We start from the raw sequence: 13,101 nt of genomic DNA on the forward strand, positions 1-13,101 counted from the left end.
AAAAACCAACGCTCGGCTGCACTCACAGCACAATGTACCTACAACAAACACCAAAAAAACAAAAACTAAAAACCCGAGACTGCCAAATTTTTTTAAAAGACGTATTCCAGAAAAATCACTTCTTCTGGAAGCAACGAGACAGATGGCGTATTAATGCATATGTCGTTATTTTTTGTACGTAGAACGCTTCGACAATCTCCTTCTCAGTCTGATCCCTCGACTAGAACAGGAACGTTGTCTTATTCAAAATAGGTTTGGAAGGGTTGTTGCTTCAGCGCTCTTTCTTTCCTCCGCATCTGTCACAGTGCAGGGCCAACGTGCCTCCTGCCTTGTTCTTTACAAGCCACTGGTGTTCTCGTGCCCTTTCACTGAAATACCTGCCCATTTGTCCAATATAAATCTTGTCACATGTCAAGAGAATCGAATACACTACCCCACAAACACAATCTGTGTAGTGCGTTTTGTGAATGGTTGAACATTGTGGCGTATTCTTTATCTTATCTGTAATAATGGGGCACACTCTACTGAGCTTCCATGGAGCCGAAAAAACGACTTAACTTGCCGATTGAAACTAGTTTCTAACTTGTGCCCGCATAATTTTTTCAGGGCGGACTTACAAGCGAGGCTATGTTGGATCTCTTAACTAGTTTCGAATGTGCACTTTCAAACGACAGTGGGGCCTTCTTTGTCCTTGGGTTGTATTACCAACAGATGTGTTTTGGATAAAAATTATGACGGAGCTCCAAAAACTGAAGGGTGTTTTATAACCCTGCCTAACTCGTGGGTGAAAGGCTGCCGCCTCGAAGATGATTGGAATATCTTAAATAGGTGATCTACCGCATTATTAAGCTTATATTGTGCGGGCACGTAGGCTATGACTAAGGAGTCATAAAAATAAAGGAAACTGCGCACGACAATATACCCGGAAAATAATTGCTGAACTCGTTTATCAAACGCTGGCAGATATATATCTCAAAGAATTGGTGCAACTGAAGAGCATATACATATTCCAGCCATTTGCACATAATGGTTTCCATAAAAGGCAATACTGTGGAACTCAAATAAAAACTTAACAGTTCGAGGAAATCCTCTGTGCTCACCCCTGCCATATTGTGACAGGCTACTTCTCAGGTATCTTGAATTTGTTGCTTAATAGCTGTCAACAGACCGTCATGTGCGATTGAGTAGGACAGGTCCTCGATGTCAATCGAGAAACCCTTTTTGTTGCCCTAGGAAGATCTTCTTCCACGTGTCTGATGACTTCTGTGGAAGATCGGACTATAAAAAGGTCATTGCCAAGTATCATCCGCAGGTTTGATTGAAGAAAGTTCCCAATTATCCTTTGCGAAGTGTCTTTTTCTGAAATGATGGATATCAGGGGGCTGTCCGGTTTGTGTGTCTTTCCAGTCAAGAAGATCTCGAGGTGGCTCGTTCCTTCGATGTAAACTACATTCCTTAACGAATCCAGGTGAATGATTTTAGAAACTCGACGGAAAGTCGTTTCTGTCTCTTCGGGAGGAAATTAGCCATCTTGAAATTATTTTTTACAGCTTCAGTTGCCTTTCTGTCAAAGGTGGCAGCAGGCATAACTACGAAGCCTCCTCCTTTATCTGCCTGTCAGATGGCGAGGTCATTTTTCTTGATGTAGCTCACTACTTTCCTTAAGGGGTTATTTTTCCCCCCCTGATCACTTACGGTGCGCTGCAGGCAGTCCACACCGTCCCCCATCAGCACGTTCCCCCTGCTTTTCCAGGACTCGCTGCCGCACTAGATGCACCACGGCAAGAAGCTCCGATCACTCAGGTGCCGGCTTGAACGAAAACATCAGCCCTTCTTCGAGTATACCCTGTAAGTCTTCCCCTGTATCCCCTGTATGTCTGTAGGTCATACCCTATATTCATCGAGTTTCGCACATCAGCGAAAAAGTGGCCAGCCACTACGGGGCAAGATCGTTTTTTCGGCTCCATCATGCTCAGTAGAGTGTGCCCCATGGTTACAGGCAAGAAAAAGAGTGGGCCACAATGTTCAACGATGCAGAAAACGCACTGCACAGATTGTGTTTGTGGAGTAGTGTATTCGATTCCCGAGACATGTGGCAAGATTTATTTTGAACAAAGGGACAGGTGCTTCAATGAAAGCGGGAACACCAGCTGGATGCAAAGAATAAGGCAGGAGACACTTTGGCCATGCAATGAGGCAGATGCAGAGGAAGAGGGCGGAAGAAACAACTCTTGCAAAGCAATTTTTGATGAGACAACGTTCCGGTTCTTTCACAGGGATCAGACTGAAAGGGAGATAGCCGAAGCATTTCACATATAAAAATGGCGCCAAATGTACCAGCCCACCACCTGTCTCGTTGCTTCCAGAAGAATTCAATTTTGGGGAGTATGCCTTTTAAAAAATTCCGTTTGGTGGTCTAAGGTTTTTGTTTTTTGTTTATTTTTGTTTTGTTTTTTGTTGGTGTTCTGTGCTGTGAGTGCTGCCGAACGTTAACTTTTTCAACAGGTATCACTCTTTCAATATTCACGTTTGTAAATTCAACAGTCGTCCATCCCCACTTTCCATGGTTATTTTCATTAGGCCATATTTTGAGGCTTCATCACTTCATCACTTCATACCATCATTTCCTCATTTGTTGATCGGTGTGATATCCCCCTTTGTTGTTATGTTCCTTTTGCTTATTTTTTCCCACTTTTGGCTTTCTTCAAACGATTTTATGGCCTCATGTTTCGCCTTTACACTGGTTAATTGTTAAGTGCCATATCCGTTTCCTTCACATTTTCGCAGTCTCTTCGTGCTTTTCTATGTTATCTCGCCTTCTTTTATGATGCTGTAACATTGGCTCATGGTTATTTTGGTGATCGCTTGTCGCAATCGTGCATACACTGTTGCCCAGTACATAATTATTTACGTGTTTATGTTTATCGGCACATGTGAGAGTGACGATGCGCACACGTGAACAGGTTCCCGAATGATATGTATGTGGCTTGCTTTGCAAAAATAAACAGTTGGCAGTCTGCACTCGTGGTGTGGTGTGCGTTTTTTCTTTTCTCCTCGTTTTTTCGCGCAGTTATAAGAAACGTCTAAACCATTTCCATAGTGTCCAGGTCGCTTTGTCTAAGTCGTCCTCTTCTGGTCATTACATCCACATCGTCAGTACCCGCCGCGGTGGCTTAGCGCCTATGGGTCTGCACTGCTATGCACGAGATCACGAGATGACATCGCAGCTGCTGCGCCCGCATTTCATCATCATCATCATCATCATCATCATCAGCCTGGTTACGCCCCCTGCAGGGCAAAGGCTTCTCCCATACTTCTCCAACAACCCCGGTCATGTACTAATTGTGGCCATGCCGTGCCTGCAAACTTCTTAATCTCATCCACCCACCTAAATTTCTGCCGCCCCCTGCTACGCTTCCCTTCCCGTGGGATCCAGTCCGTAACCCTTATTGACCATCGGTTATCTTCCCTCCTCATTACATGTCCTGCCCATGCCCATTTCTTTTTCTTGATTTCAACTAAGATGTCATTAACTCGCGTTTGTTCCCTCACCCAACCTGCTCTTTTCTTATGCCTTAATGTTACACCTATCATTCTTCTTTCCATAGCTCGTTGCGTCGTCCTCAATTTGAGTAGAACCCTATTCGTAAGCCTCCAGGTTTCTGCCCCGTAGGTGAGTACTGGTAAGACACAGCGATTATAGACCTTTCTTTTGAGGGATAATGGCAACCTGCTGTTCATGATCTGAGAATGCCTGCCAAATGCACCCCAGCACATTCTTATTCTTCTGATTATTTCCGTCTCGTGATCCGGATCCGCCGTCACTACGTGCCCTAAGTAGATGTATTCCCTTACGACTTCAAGTGCCTCGCTCCCTATTGTAAATTGCTGTTCTCTTCCGAGACTGTTAAGCATTACTTTAGTTCTCTGCAGATTAATCTTTAGACCCACTCTTCTGCTTTGCCTCTCCAGGTCAGTGATCATGCATTACAATTGGTCCCCTGGGTTACTAAGCAAGGCAATATCATCAGCGAATCGCAAGTTACTAAGGTATTCTCCATTAACTTTTCTCCCCAATTCTTCCCAATCCAGGTCTCTGAATACCTCCTGTAAACACGCTGTGAATAGCATTGGAGATATCGTATCTCCCTGCCTGACGCATTTTTTATTGGGATTTTGTTGCCAGCTTTATGGAGGACTACGGTGGCTGTGGAGCCGCTATAGATATCTTTCAGTATCTTTACATACGGCTCGTCTACACCCTGATTCCGTAATGCCTCCATGACTGCTGAGGTTTCGACAGAATCAAACGCTTTCTCGTAATCAATGAAAGCTATATATAAGGGTTGGTTATATTCCGCACATTTCTCTATCACCTGATTGATAGTGTGAATATGATCTATTGTTGAGTAGCCTTTACGGAATCCTCCCTGGTCCTTTGCTTGACAGAAGTCTAAGGTGCTCCTGATTCTATTTGCGATTACCTTAGTAAATAGTTAGTAGGCAACGGACAGTAAGCTGATCGGTCTATAATTTTTCAAGTCTTTGGCGTCCCCTTTCTTATGGATTAGGATTTTGTTAGCGTTCTTCCAAGATTGCGGTACGCTCGAGGTCATGAGGCATTGCGTATAAAGGGTGGCCAGTTTCTCTAGAACAATCTGTCCATCATCCTTCAACAAATCTCCCCGCATTTCTCCCCGCATTACAATGGGGGAGAAATGACAAAGTGTCCGTGTCGGGTGTGTCGGGGCTACGTTAAAGATGCACCTGTGTTGGTGTTGGTGAAAACTTTATTTCGTCCCCAAAAAGGATTTGGTTTATTTTAATGGGCTTCCAGGGTGCGTGAGGTGGCCGTCCGATCAGTTCCTCTAGTGCCACCTGTTATGGTCGTGAAGCCCTGTCTGTCGGCGACTTCCAAAGCCCAGCTGGTGGCCTGCAGTTGAACCGCCGGGTCCGAGCTGGACATCGCATCCTGCCACTCTTGCTCTTTAAAGAGTTGCCATTCTCTTTTCGGTCTCATATTGTCGCAGTCGAATAAAATGTGTTTTAAACCTGCCTTTGTGACCCCGCAGAGCTTACATTCGGGGGTGTAGACTCCTGGGTAGGCCTTTGAGTATATATAGGGGTTGGGGAACGTGTTAGTTTGTAGCTTCCGCCAGGCCACTTGTTGATGTTTATTGAGGCTTTTGTCCGGTGGCGAGAGCGTCCTTCTATTGTTTCTGTAATATAATATTATCTCGCGGTAGTTGGTCTAGGTCTCTCTGGCCGACCTCAGGACCGGCTCGCCCACTGCCCGGTTGACAAAACCTTGGGCTAAATTGTGGGCCGCCTCGTTCCCAGGATGCGACGTGTGGGCCGGAACCCATATGATTCTAATGGGTGTGGCATTGAAATATTGCGGTTTTAGGATTTCTTTGGCGGGCTTGTGAACCCTCCCTTTTGCAAAGTTTCGAACGGCTGTCTTCGAGTCGCTAAAAATTGTGTTGGCTACAGTGCTTATAGTGGCTAGGGTGCTGGCCACTTCCTCCGCCTCGTGTGCCTTTTTGCTCCACACAGAGGCGGCTGAAATTGGTTTTAGGTCCCTGCCCACGACGCCTATCGAAAATGCATCGTGATCACAGAGTTCTGCAACGTCCGTACAGACTGCCTTCTTATGGTTTGAATATTGCCTGTGGAGGGCTTTGGCTCTCGCCTTCCTCCTTTCTGCGTGGTGTTCGGGACGCATGTTTTTCCGGATTGGATCTAGTCTCAGAAACTTGTGTATGTCTCTATGCATTTGCAAGGCGTCCGTCTCTATGTATTCTTGCCTGTTATCCAAGGTTCTTAGTATGTGTCTTTCCGTGGGTCTCGCTAGCCTGTCGTACTGTGCGATTCTGAGCGCCTCAACTAGCTCGGGAAGCGTGTTTTGTATGCCTAACATTAGCAGCCTTTTTATTGATGTATACTTAGGGAGATGAAGAGCTGCCTTGTATGATTGTCTTATGAGGCATTCAACCTTGTTCTTTTCCGCTGCCTGAAGTTTGAGATAGGGGAGAGAATATACTGTGCGGCTGAGCACGAAAGCCTGCACTAGCCTCCTCAAATCTGTTTCTTTTATTCCCTGGTCTTTGTTAGCTATTCGTCTTATGAGCCTGTTGGTTTGTCCAACGCATGCTACTAGTTTGTTTAGTGTAGTTGCGTTTTTCCCGTTGTTTTGAATGTACATTCCCAGGATTCTCAAGGTTTGTACTTCTGGAACTTTTGTACCATCAACCCTAACATCCAATTGTGCCGGGAGATCGTTTTTCTTAGGTCTCTGTCTGATAACTAGGAGTTCGGATTTATGTGGCGAGCACGTTAGTCCAACTCTCCTGGCGTATCCGGTCACTATATTCGCTCCCGTCTGTAGCGTTCTCTCGATATCACCTTCGTTTCCCCTGACTGTCCAGAGGATGATGTCGTCTGCGTAGAGTGCCGAGGATAAGTTTGGTATGGCGCCAAGAGGCTTGGCCATGGGTATGCGTGTTATGTTGAACAGAAAGGGTGACAGCACTGACCCCTGCGGTGTGCCTTTGCTTCCTCATTGTAGTGTATCCGACTTGATGCTTCCGAATGTTATTTGAGCCGTTCTGTCGGTTAGAAAAGCCTTGATGTATGAGTATATTCTCTCCCCCACGTTCAAGTCGGCATGATGGCATTGTGGTTGACATTATCGAAGGCTTTGGTCAGGTCCAGTGCCATTATTGCTTTAGTGTTGGTGTTATTTGGTGTCTTTATTACCTCTTCCGAAATCCTGAGCATTATATTTTTGCGTAGACAGGTTGGGCCGGAAGCCTATCATCATTTGCGGAAAGAGATTGTGCTTGTCCATGTGGTCTTGTAATCTAGATAGCGCCACGTGCTCCAACAGCTTCCCTAAGCATGATGTTAGGGATATGGGTCTGAGGTTGCTTAGTTCAAGTTTCTTGCCTGGCTTGGGTATGAAAGTGACCTTGGCGTGTTTCCCCGTCTCCGGCAGCCACCCATACTTCCAGCACTTGTTAAAGTACTCCGCGATCCTTTGAATAGAGTCCTCGTCTAGATTTCTTAGTATTTTGTTCGTCACCCCTTCCGCTCCTGAAGCGGGGCATGTTCTAAGTGTCTGTTTGGCCGCCTTTACCTCTGCTACCGTTATGTTTTCGTCAATTTCAGGGTTGGGGTTGCCGCTGTAGTTGGGAAGCGTCAGGGTTTTTGTTGTACATAGGTATCGGTTTTGTAATTCCGTTATCATTTCTTCGTCATTAAGTGGGCTTCCATGAATTATGCGTGCTACATCCCTCTGGTGAGCGGCTCTGCGTTTTTCTGGGCCTAAAAGATGTCTCAGAAGATGCCATGTGTCTTTGAGCCCCAATTTCCCGCTCAATTGATCGCGTTTGTCCCCATTGTTGTTTTACTAAGTTTTGAGAATGACTTTCGATTTCCCTTTCTAGTTTGGCTATTTTAATCCTAAGTTTTCTGTTGTGTTTTTGTTTCATCCATCTTTTTGTAAGCTATTATGTGCCTGCCACATGTGTAATGATCTGCTGTCAGCGGCATTGTTTTCGGCTGCTATCTCTATCGTCATGGTGTTGCGCTCTGCGTCTTTCAAGAGTTTGTGAATCCATTCATTTAGGTTTTCAATCTTCTTGCCATCTGCGTTACCCTGTCTCCTTTCTCTGAATTTATCCCAGTCTACCACGCGTGTCACCCTTCTTTCCTTGTTGAGCGTACTGCTGGGTATAGTGGTCTCTATAATGTAATTGTCGCTCCCTAGGTTTTCGTTCGGGTTGTGCCACTGTGCGTCTACTATGTTTTTGCATAGGGTCAGGTCAGGGCATGTGTTGGCTTGCACACTGTTCCCTATCCTAGTTGGCACCAGCGGATCTGTTTGCAGCGCGTATCATTCATCCTGAACATGTTGCCAGAGGCTAGTTCCTTTCTTTAAATTTGTTCTGTAACCCGATGTCATGCGTTGTGTGTTCATATCGCCGACTACTATTAGGGGATTCGTTTTAGTGATTTTTCTGGCTTCGTTCATGGCTTTTATTATGGGGGAGGATTCCGCCTTGGGGGTCCTATATATGTTTAGAATGAAGAGCGGGGCCTCGCTTCTCTTTACCGGTATGACCTCTATCAGGAGGTAGTCTGCACCATTCGATTGAATTTCGTGCTCTATTGCTGTTAGATTTCTATGGGCCAAGAAGGCCGTGAGTGGTTTTTCTTCTTTGCCGTTTTATAATCCCGGAACTTTACTTGTTTCCTGGTTTCTTGTAGGGCTATGACATCTGGGATTTTTTTGTGTTTCAAGGTTCTCAATGTGGAGCTCTAGGTTCTCCCGCTTCCCGCGGAAGCTCCTACAGTTCCATTGCCATATTCTTATCTTCATCTGGCCCTTCCCCATGATTGGCTTTAGGGATGGAGATGGACTGCGCTGTGGTGGAGGTCTTGGGTCCTGGGGCCGGGAAGAGTTTACCCATCGCCTTAACCATTTGCTTGTCATGTTTCTGTACTAGCTCATTTGTAGCCTTCGCTGCGTTTGTAAGGACTCTTACTTGTTCTGCTAAGGTTTGATATTGCCCCCTGGTCTCGTTTCTGATAGCTGTGAGGCGTGCTTCTATGTTTGCTTCAATATTGTTTTGCCTTTCCTCAATTTTGTCTAATCTCGTTTCCACTCTTCTTCTTAGGCTCATTACTTCCTCGTGATTCCGGTTTTCGTGATTCATTGAGTCTTCAATAAACCTCTTTTTTGCCGGTGGCCCTCTTGCAGGTGAGGGTGCCCTCGAGGATGCGTTTGACGGGGGGAGGGAGGCCTTCCGCGGTTCCTGTGTTAAGATCGCGGGTTGTTGAGCAATATATGTTTACTTTCTTGCTGCTGTTGCGTTATTGCCTTCATTAGTTCCTGAATGATTCTTTTCTGTTTCTGTGTTATTGCCTTAAGCTCTTTAATTTCATTACTTGCCTGGGAGGATTGCGGTGTCCCGCTCACCTGATGGGGTGCTCCTTCCCGCCAGGCGTTCGGTAGCGCCGGGTAGGACTCCAAGCGGTCTCGTTTTAGAGCACAGCTCTTTGGCGTCCGTTCCTGGGTTTCGCGTCGTCGTTGTCGTCGGCGTTGTCGTCGGCCTCGTAACCAGCTCGCCGACGAATCTGCTCCGCCGCCGCGCATGCGCGCTGTCGGCTCTCCGGGCGAGGGAGGATGATGGAAGGGAGGAGGAGAGACTGTGGAGGAGGGCTTGCTACACAAATGGCTCTTTGGCGTCCGTTCCTGGGTTTCGCGTCGGCGTTGTCGTCGGCCTCGTAACCAGCTCCGCCCCCCTTTCGTCCCCCCAGCGCTAGCAGCGACCGACTGATACCGCTTTCGTGAGTCCGCTACCGCACTCACGAAAGCCGTCGTGCACTTCCTGCAACTCGCATTAACCGTCCATCGATCCACACCGATGTTAGTAGTGGGGGACTTTAATGTTGACATAAAGACAAACAGCAATTTCCTAACACTTATGCGGGAGAACATCCCGTTCCTCTCACTCGTAACGCGTCCCACGGCTGTGACAACCTCGCGAGGCACTTGTATAGATCTCGTCTTTGAGAATCAAGCATTGATGTACCAAGTCGAACATATATCAGTCTATTTCTCCGACCACAAAGCTTCCTTCATGACTGTCAAGAACTGTTATTTCTCGGTCGTTACCCTGGGCTCGGTTTCTCGATCTGCTTCTGCCTCGCTCTTGCTGCTGCTGTTTCGGGTGGGCAGGTAGCACTCTCTGTCCCTCTGGTCGCTGAAATTCCACTTGAGGCTTGCCATTCCGTTTCTTATTTCCCTTGGAAGGCGGTCTCTCATATCTGATCTTGCACTGGTTGCATCCCGTGAAATGTTCTCCCTTGCACAGGATGCACTTCAGCGTGCACGTTGGCTCGTCTTGGACCGGATGCCCATCGCCGCACCTGTAGCAGAGGTTTCTTCGTTCTTCCGGACACACGTCCGAGCCATGTCCCGGTCTTCTGCAGTTGTAGCATGCTTCCACTTTGGGTCTGAAGAGGCAGCAGTTGTGCATTCCTCCGCCGAATCGAATGGAGTCCGGGACACTTGGTGTTGGCGAAAGTGATGAGCAGGGCTTTTGATGATTTTCCCACCCTTCTTGCGTCCACAATCTCTAGCTGTGGCTTGACTTTAACGATGTCGTCCATGATCTCGGCGTGGCTTTGGTCTTCTAGAACGTGATACGCAATCCCTTTCATGCTGTTGTCCGGTGCCGCTACGTAGGCGCACGTAGAATAGACTTGGTCTAGGACTTTGATTTGTTTTATTTCCGCGTATTTCCCTGCGCGTTCCAAAGAAGGGGTGCTCATGGTAAAGGAGTTGTTAAAAGGATTGATCCTTACTTGGTCGTGCTGCGGGTACTTGGTCGCGTTGCTTGATTTCTCCAAAGTTCATTCCGATGTCCAGGCACAGAGTGTACAGTAGTGTAGTGGCCGTGTGGTCTCGCAGACAAAGTCCGCCTCTCGGCCGGTGTACAATCTTGTGGTCGTTCTCGGGCAAACGCGGGAGCGGCTTCTCTTTATATGGGCGGCGTCTTATCGATGGGCTCACCCCACTGGTGTGGACGGCCTTGGCGGTGGCGTCCCTCGGTGTCATAGCTGTAGCCTGTTGGGCATTGGCGTCCCCATGCTTGGGGTGAGCTCGATCACGGGCTTTGATGGCAGCCTGTATACATTGGCTTCGGTCTTCATATTCCTCCGGGGAGATTTCTTCTCCGTCTACGGCGTACTCCATCGCCACGGCGTCGGTGGTGGCTCGAGGGGCCGGCGGCGACGCCGATAGCGTCCCTAATCGCGCTAGGCCTGGAGTAGGCCCAGCTCGGCTAGTTGCGGCCGGTGAACGAAAATGTCCCTAAAGGGGCAAAAAGGGGTCTTGCGTCCCTCGACAAACAGCGGCAGGGTTCCAGGAACTCTCCGTGACCTTGTGGGAGCAGGTCCGGGTCTTCTGGTACAGATAGTCGCTCGGAAAAGACCAAGAACTCGGGAACCCATACGGAGCGCATCCGCACGACTCGACGCGCCAAGCGTTCTTCCCTCAGTTGTGTTCAAAATTAATCCCGAGTCCGCCAATACGGCGTGCCTTATATTCAAATCGGGGATCTTCCAAGTAAAACCGCGGAATTCGCTTAAATGCTAGTTGGTTGGCTAGCTCGCTAGTCTTGATGGAACATGGCACCGCCTCTTTGAAACAACGACGTTACGCAGAATGAACAAACACGAGTGGTCTATTGCAGCTGTGGTTTTAATGATGGGCAAATCAAACATGAACACGCCTTCCACCGCATGCGTGGAGCAGTTCAGAGAAGAGACAGAGAGCGACACACATTTTCGACCACTCATCAGAGCAAACAGCGTTCATGCCACAGAAAACATCATACTTCACAAACTTTTGTACACCACGAAAAGGAAATGAAAACAGAAAAAAGCGATATAAGCGCACGATCTGGCGTTGCCTAATCTCCTTCTCTCTCTCGTTCAGATACGTAAAAACCTTTTTCTTTGTCAGATAAAGCGACCGAGGGCGAAACATGCACATTTCCAGCGATGCTGTTAAGGGCTACTTCCCCCAGGTTCATGCCCGTGTAAAGACACAAAACCCCCGAGACAGTGCTGTTGCGGGTGGACGCGCGGCGGAGGGGAAACAGGCGTTAAGCCCTTCTCATACCTGTGCCAGTAACGAAGATGGTGCAATACCGGGCCAATCCGCGACGGAGGTGCAGTTCGCCATTAAGGGGCCCATATATACAGTTTCGCTGGTCATCATGCTTCACACAGGGAAAGGACACCGAGTTCTTCCTTTGTCTTTGAAATATCAGCTCCTTCTATAATGTTGCGTATGCACTGTTGTAGTATACAGGCTGAATGAGGATCCAGGCTATTGCTCTTTACGAAACGTAAGCGTCAACGCGCGATGTCGAGAGGAACCTCGTTCTCCTCTTCTTCAGTAACTTTTCTGTGCCACATCCTGTGGCATTACGCCCGCATTAAAACAAAAACAAGGAAAACATACATAGCCTTCACGTGAGAGCGCCGAGATGACCTAGGAAGAACACATAGGCTATAGTCACATTCACTGTGGTGTGCGATATAGTCACGAGGCAATGGGGGATGAGCCACAGCATAAACTAACCTAAGCGGCTGAAAACTTCGAATATTAGGAGCAATAGTACGGTTTCAACCACACAACGTACACAATCTCAGATTGCGGTGGTTGAAGTCGAGGAGACTGGCTTCCGTCAGGTAGGACTTTGTAATTCACGACACTAATTCGCTGCAACACTCTGCAAGGTCCGAAGTAGCGACTCAAAAGCTTCTCGGATAGTCCTTTACGGCGCACGGGAGTCCAGACCGAAATTTTGTCACAAGGTTTGAACTCGACTTGTCAATGGCGGAGCTTGTAAAGGTGCGCATCGATGCTCTGTTGTTTCTTTGTGCGCACTCTGGCAAGCTGACGGGTTTCTATATATGCCAATAAAAGATAGGCAGTTTACGCCTAACTTCTCATGAAGCAGGTTGTTCTTGAGAAAAGCTTACCCTGATTCATTAAGGTTGCTCGGAATTCCAAGTACACCAAGATTACAAAGTCTACTAAAGTAAAAAGTCTAGCTTGACGTTCGATGACTTCAGAGTCCCCTGTACTGCATCAATAGCTGTTCGGAGATCTGTTGTAACCGTTACACATCGATCAACCGACCGTGTCTTTCATTCAATGCTTGAAAAGCGGTTTGTATATTTTCAGAACTCTCAGTATTTTCAAGGCCAAAAGGCTTTCAGGGCTTCAGGTAAAAAATGCTAGACCATATGGCTTCTTGGCCTTTCATGAAGTTCTTAAACATTTCGTCCACCGAAGGTCCAGGAATTTCTTTAATGACAGCGCGAAGAACTAGCTTGCTGGAGCAAAAGCCCTGAAACCCACTGCACAAGCGCATGTGCGGGCAGGGCAAAATAACTCTAGACTTATCGATACTACGCACTGAACACCGGTAAATAAACTGCACAACGAAGGTAAATGGCGTAGTTACGGATCTTTGCCCATCATCGCCGCCGCGCCATCTGAAAAGTCCCACGGGA

The 13,101-nt window shown here is 47.5% G+C and overlaps 1 protein-coding gene across 2 annotated transcripts in view; it reads right to left on the reverse strand.

Moving 5' to 3' along the window:
* The window catches only part of LOC135904229 (uncharacterized), a 141,733-nt gene that overhangs the window by 11,338 nt on the left and 117,294 nt on the right, over positions 1 to 13,101 (reverse strand). The window lies entirely within an intron of this gene.

This window comes from Dermacentor albipictus, chromosome 10 (assembly GCF_038994185.2).
Source record: "Dermacentor albipictus isolate Rhodes 1998 colony chromosome 10, USDA_Dalb.pri_finalv2, whole genome shotgun sequence".
NCBI classification, from domain to species: domain Eukaryota; kingdom Metazoa; phylum Arthropoda; class Arachnida; order Ixodida; family Ixodidae; genus Dermacentor; species Dermacentor albipictus.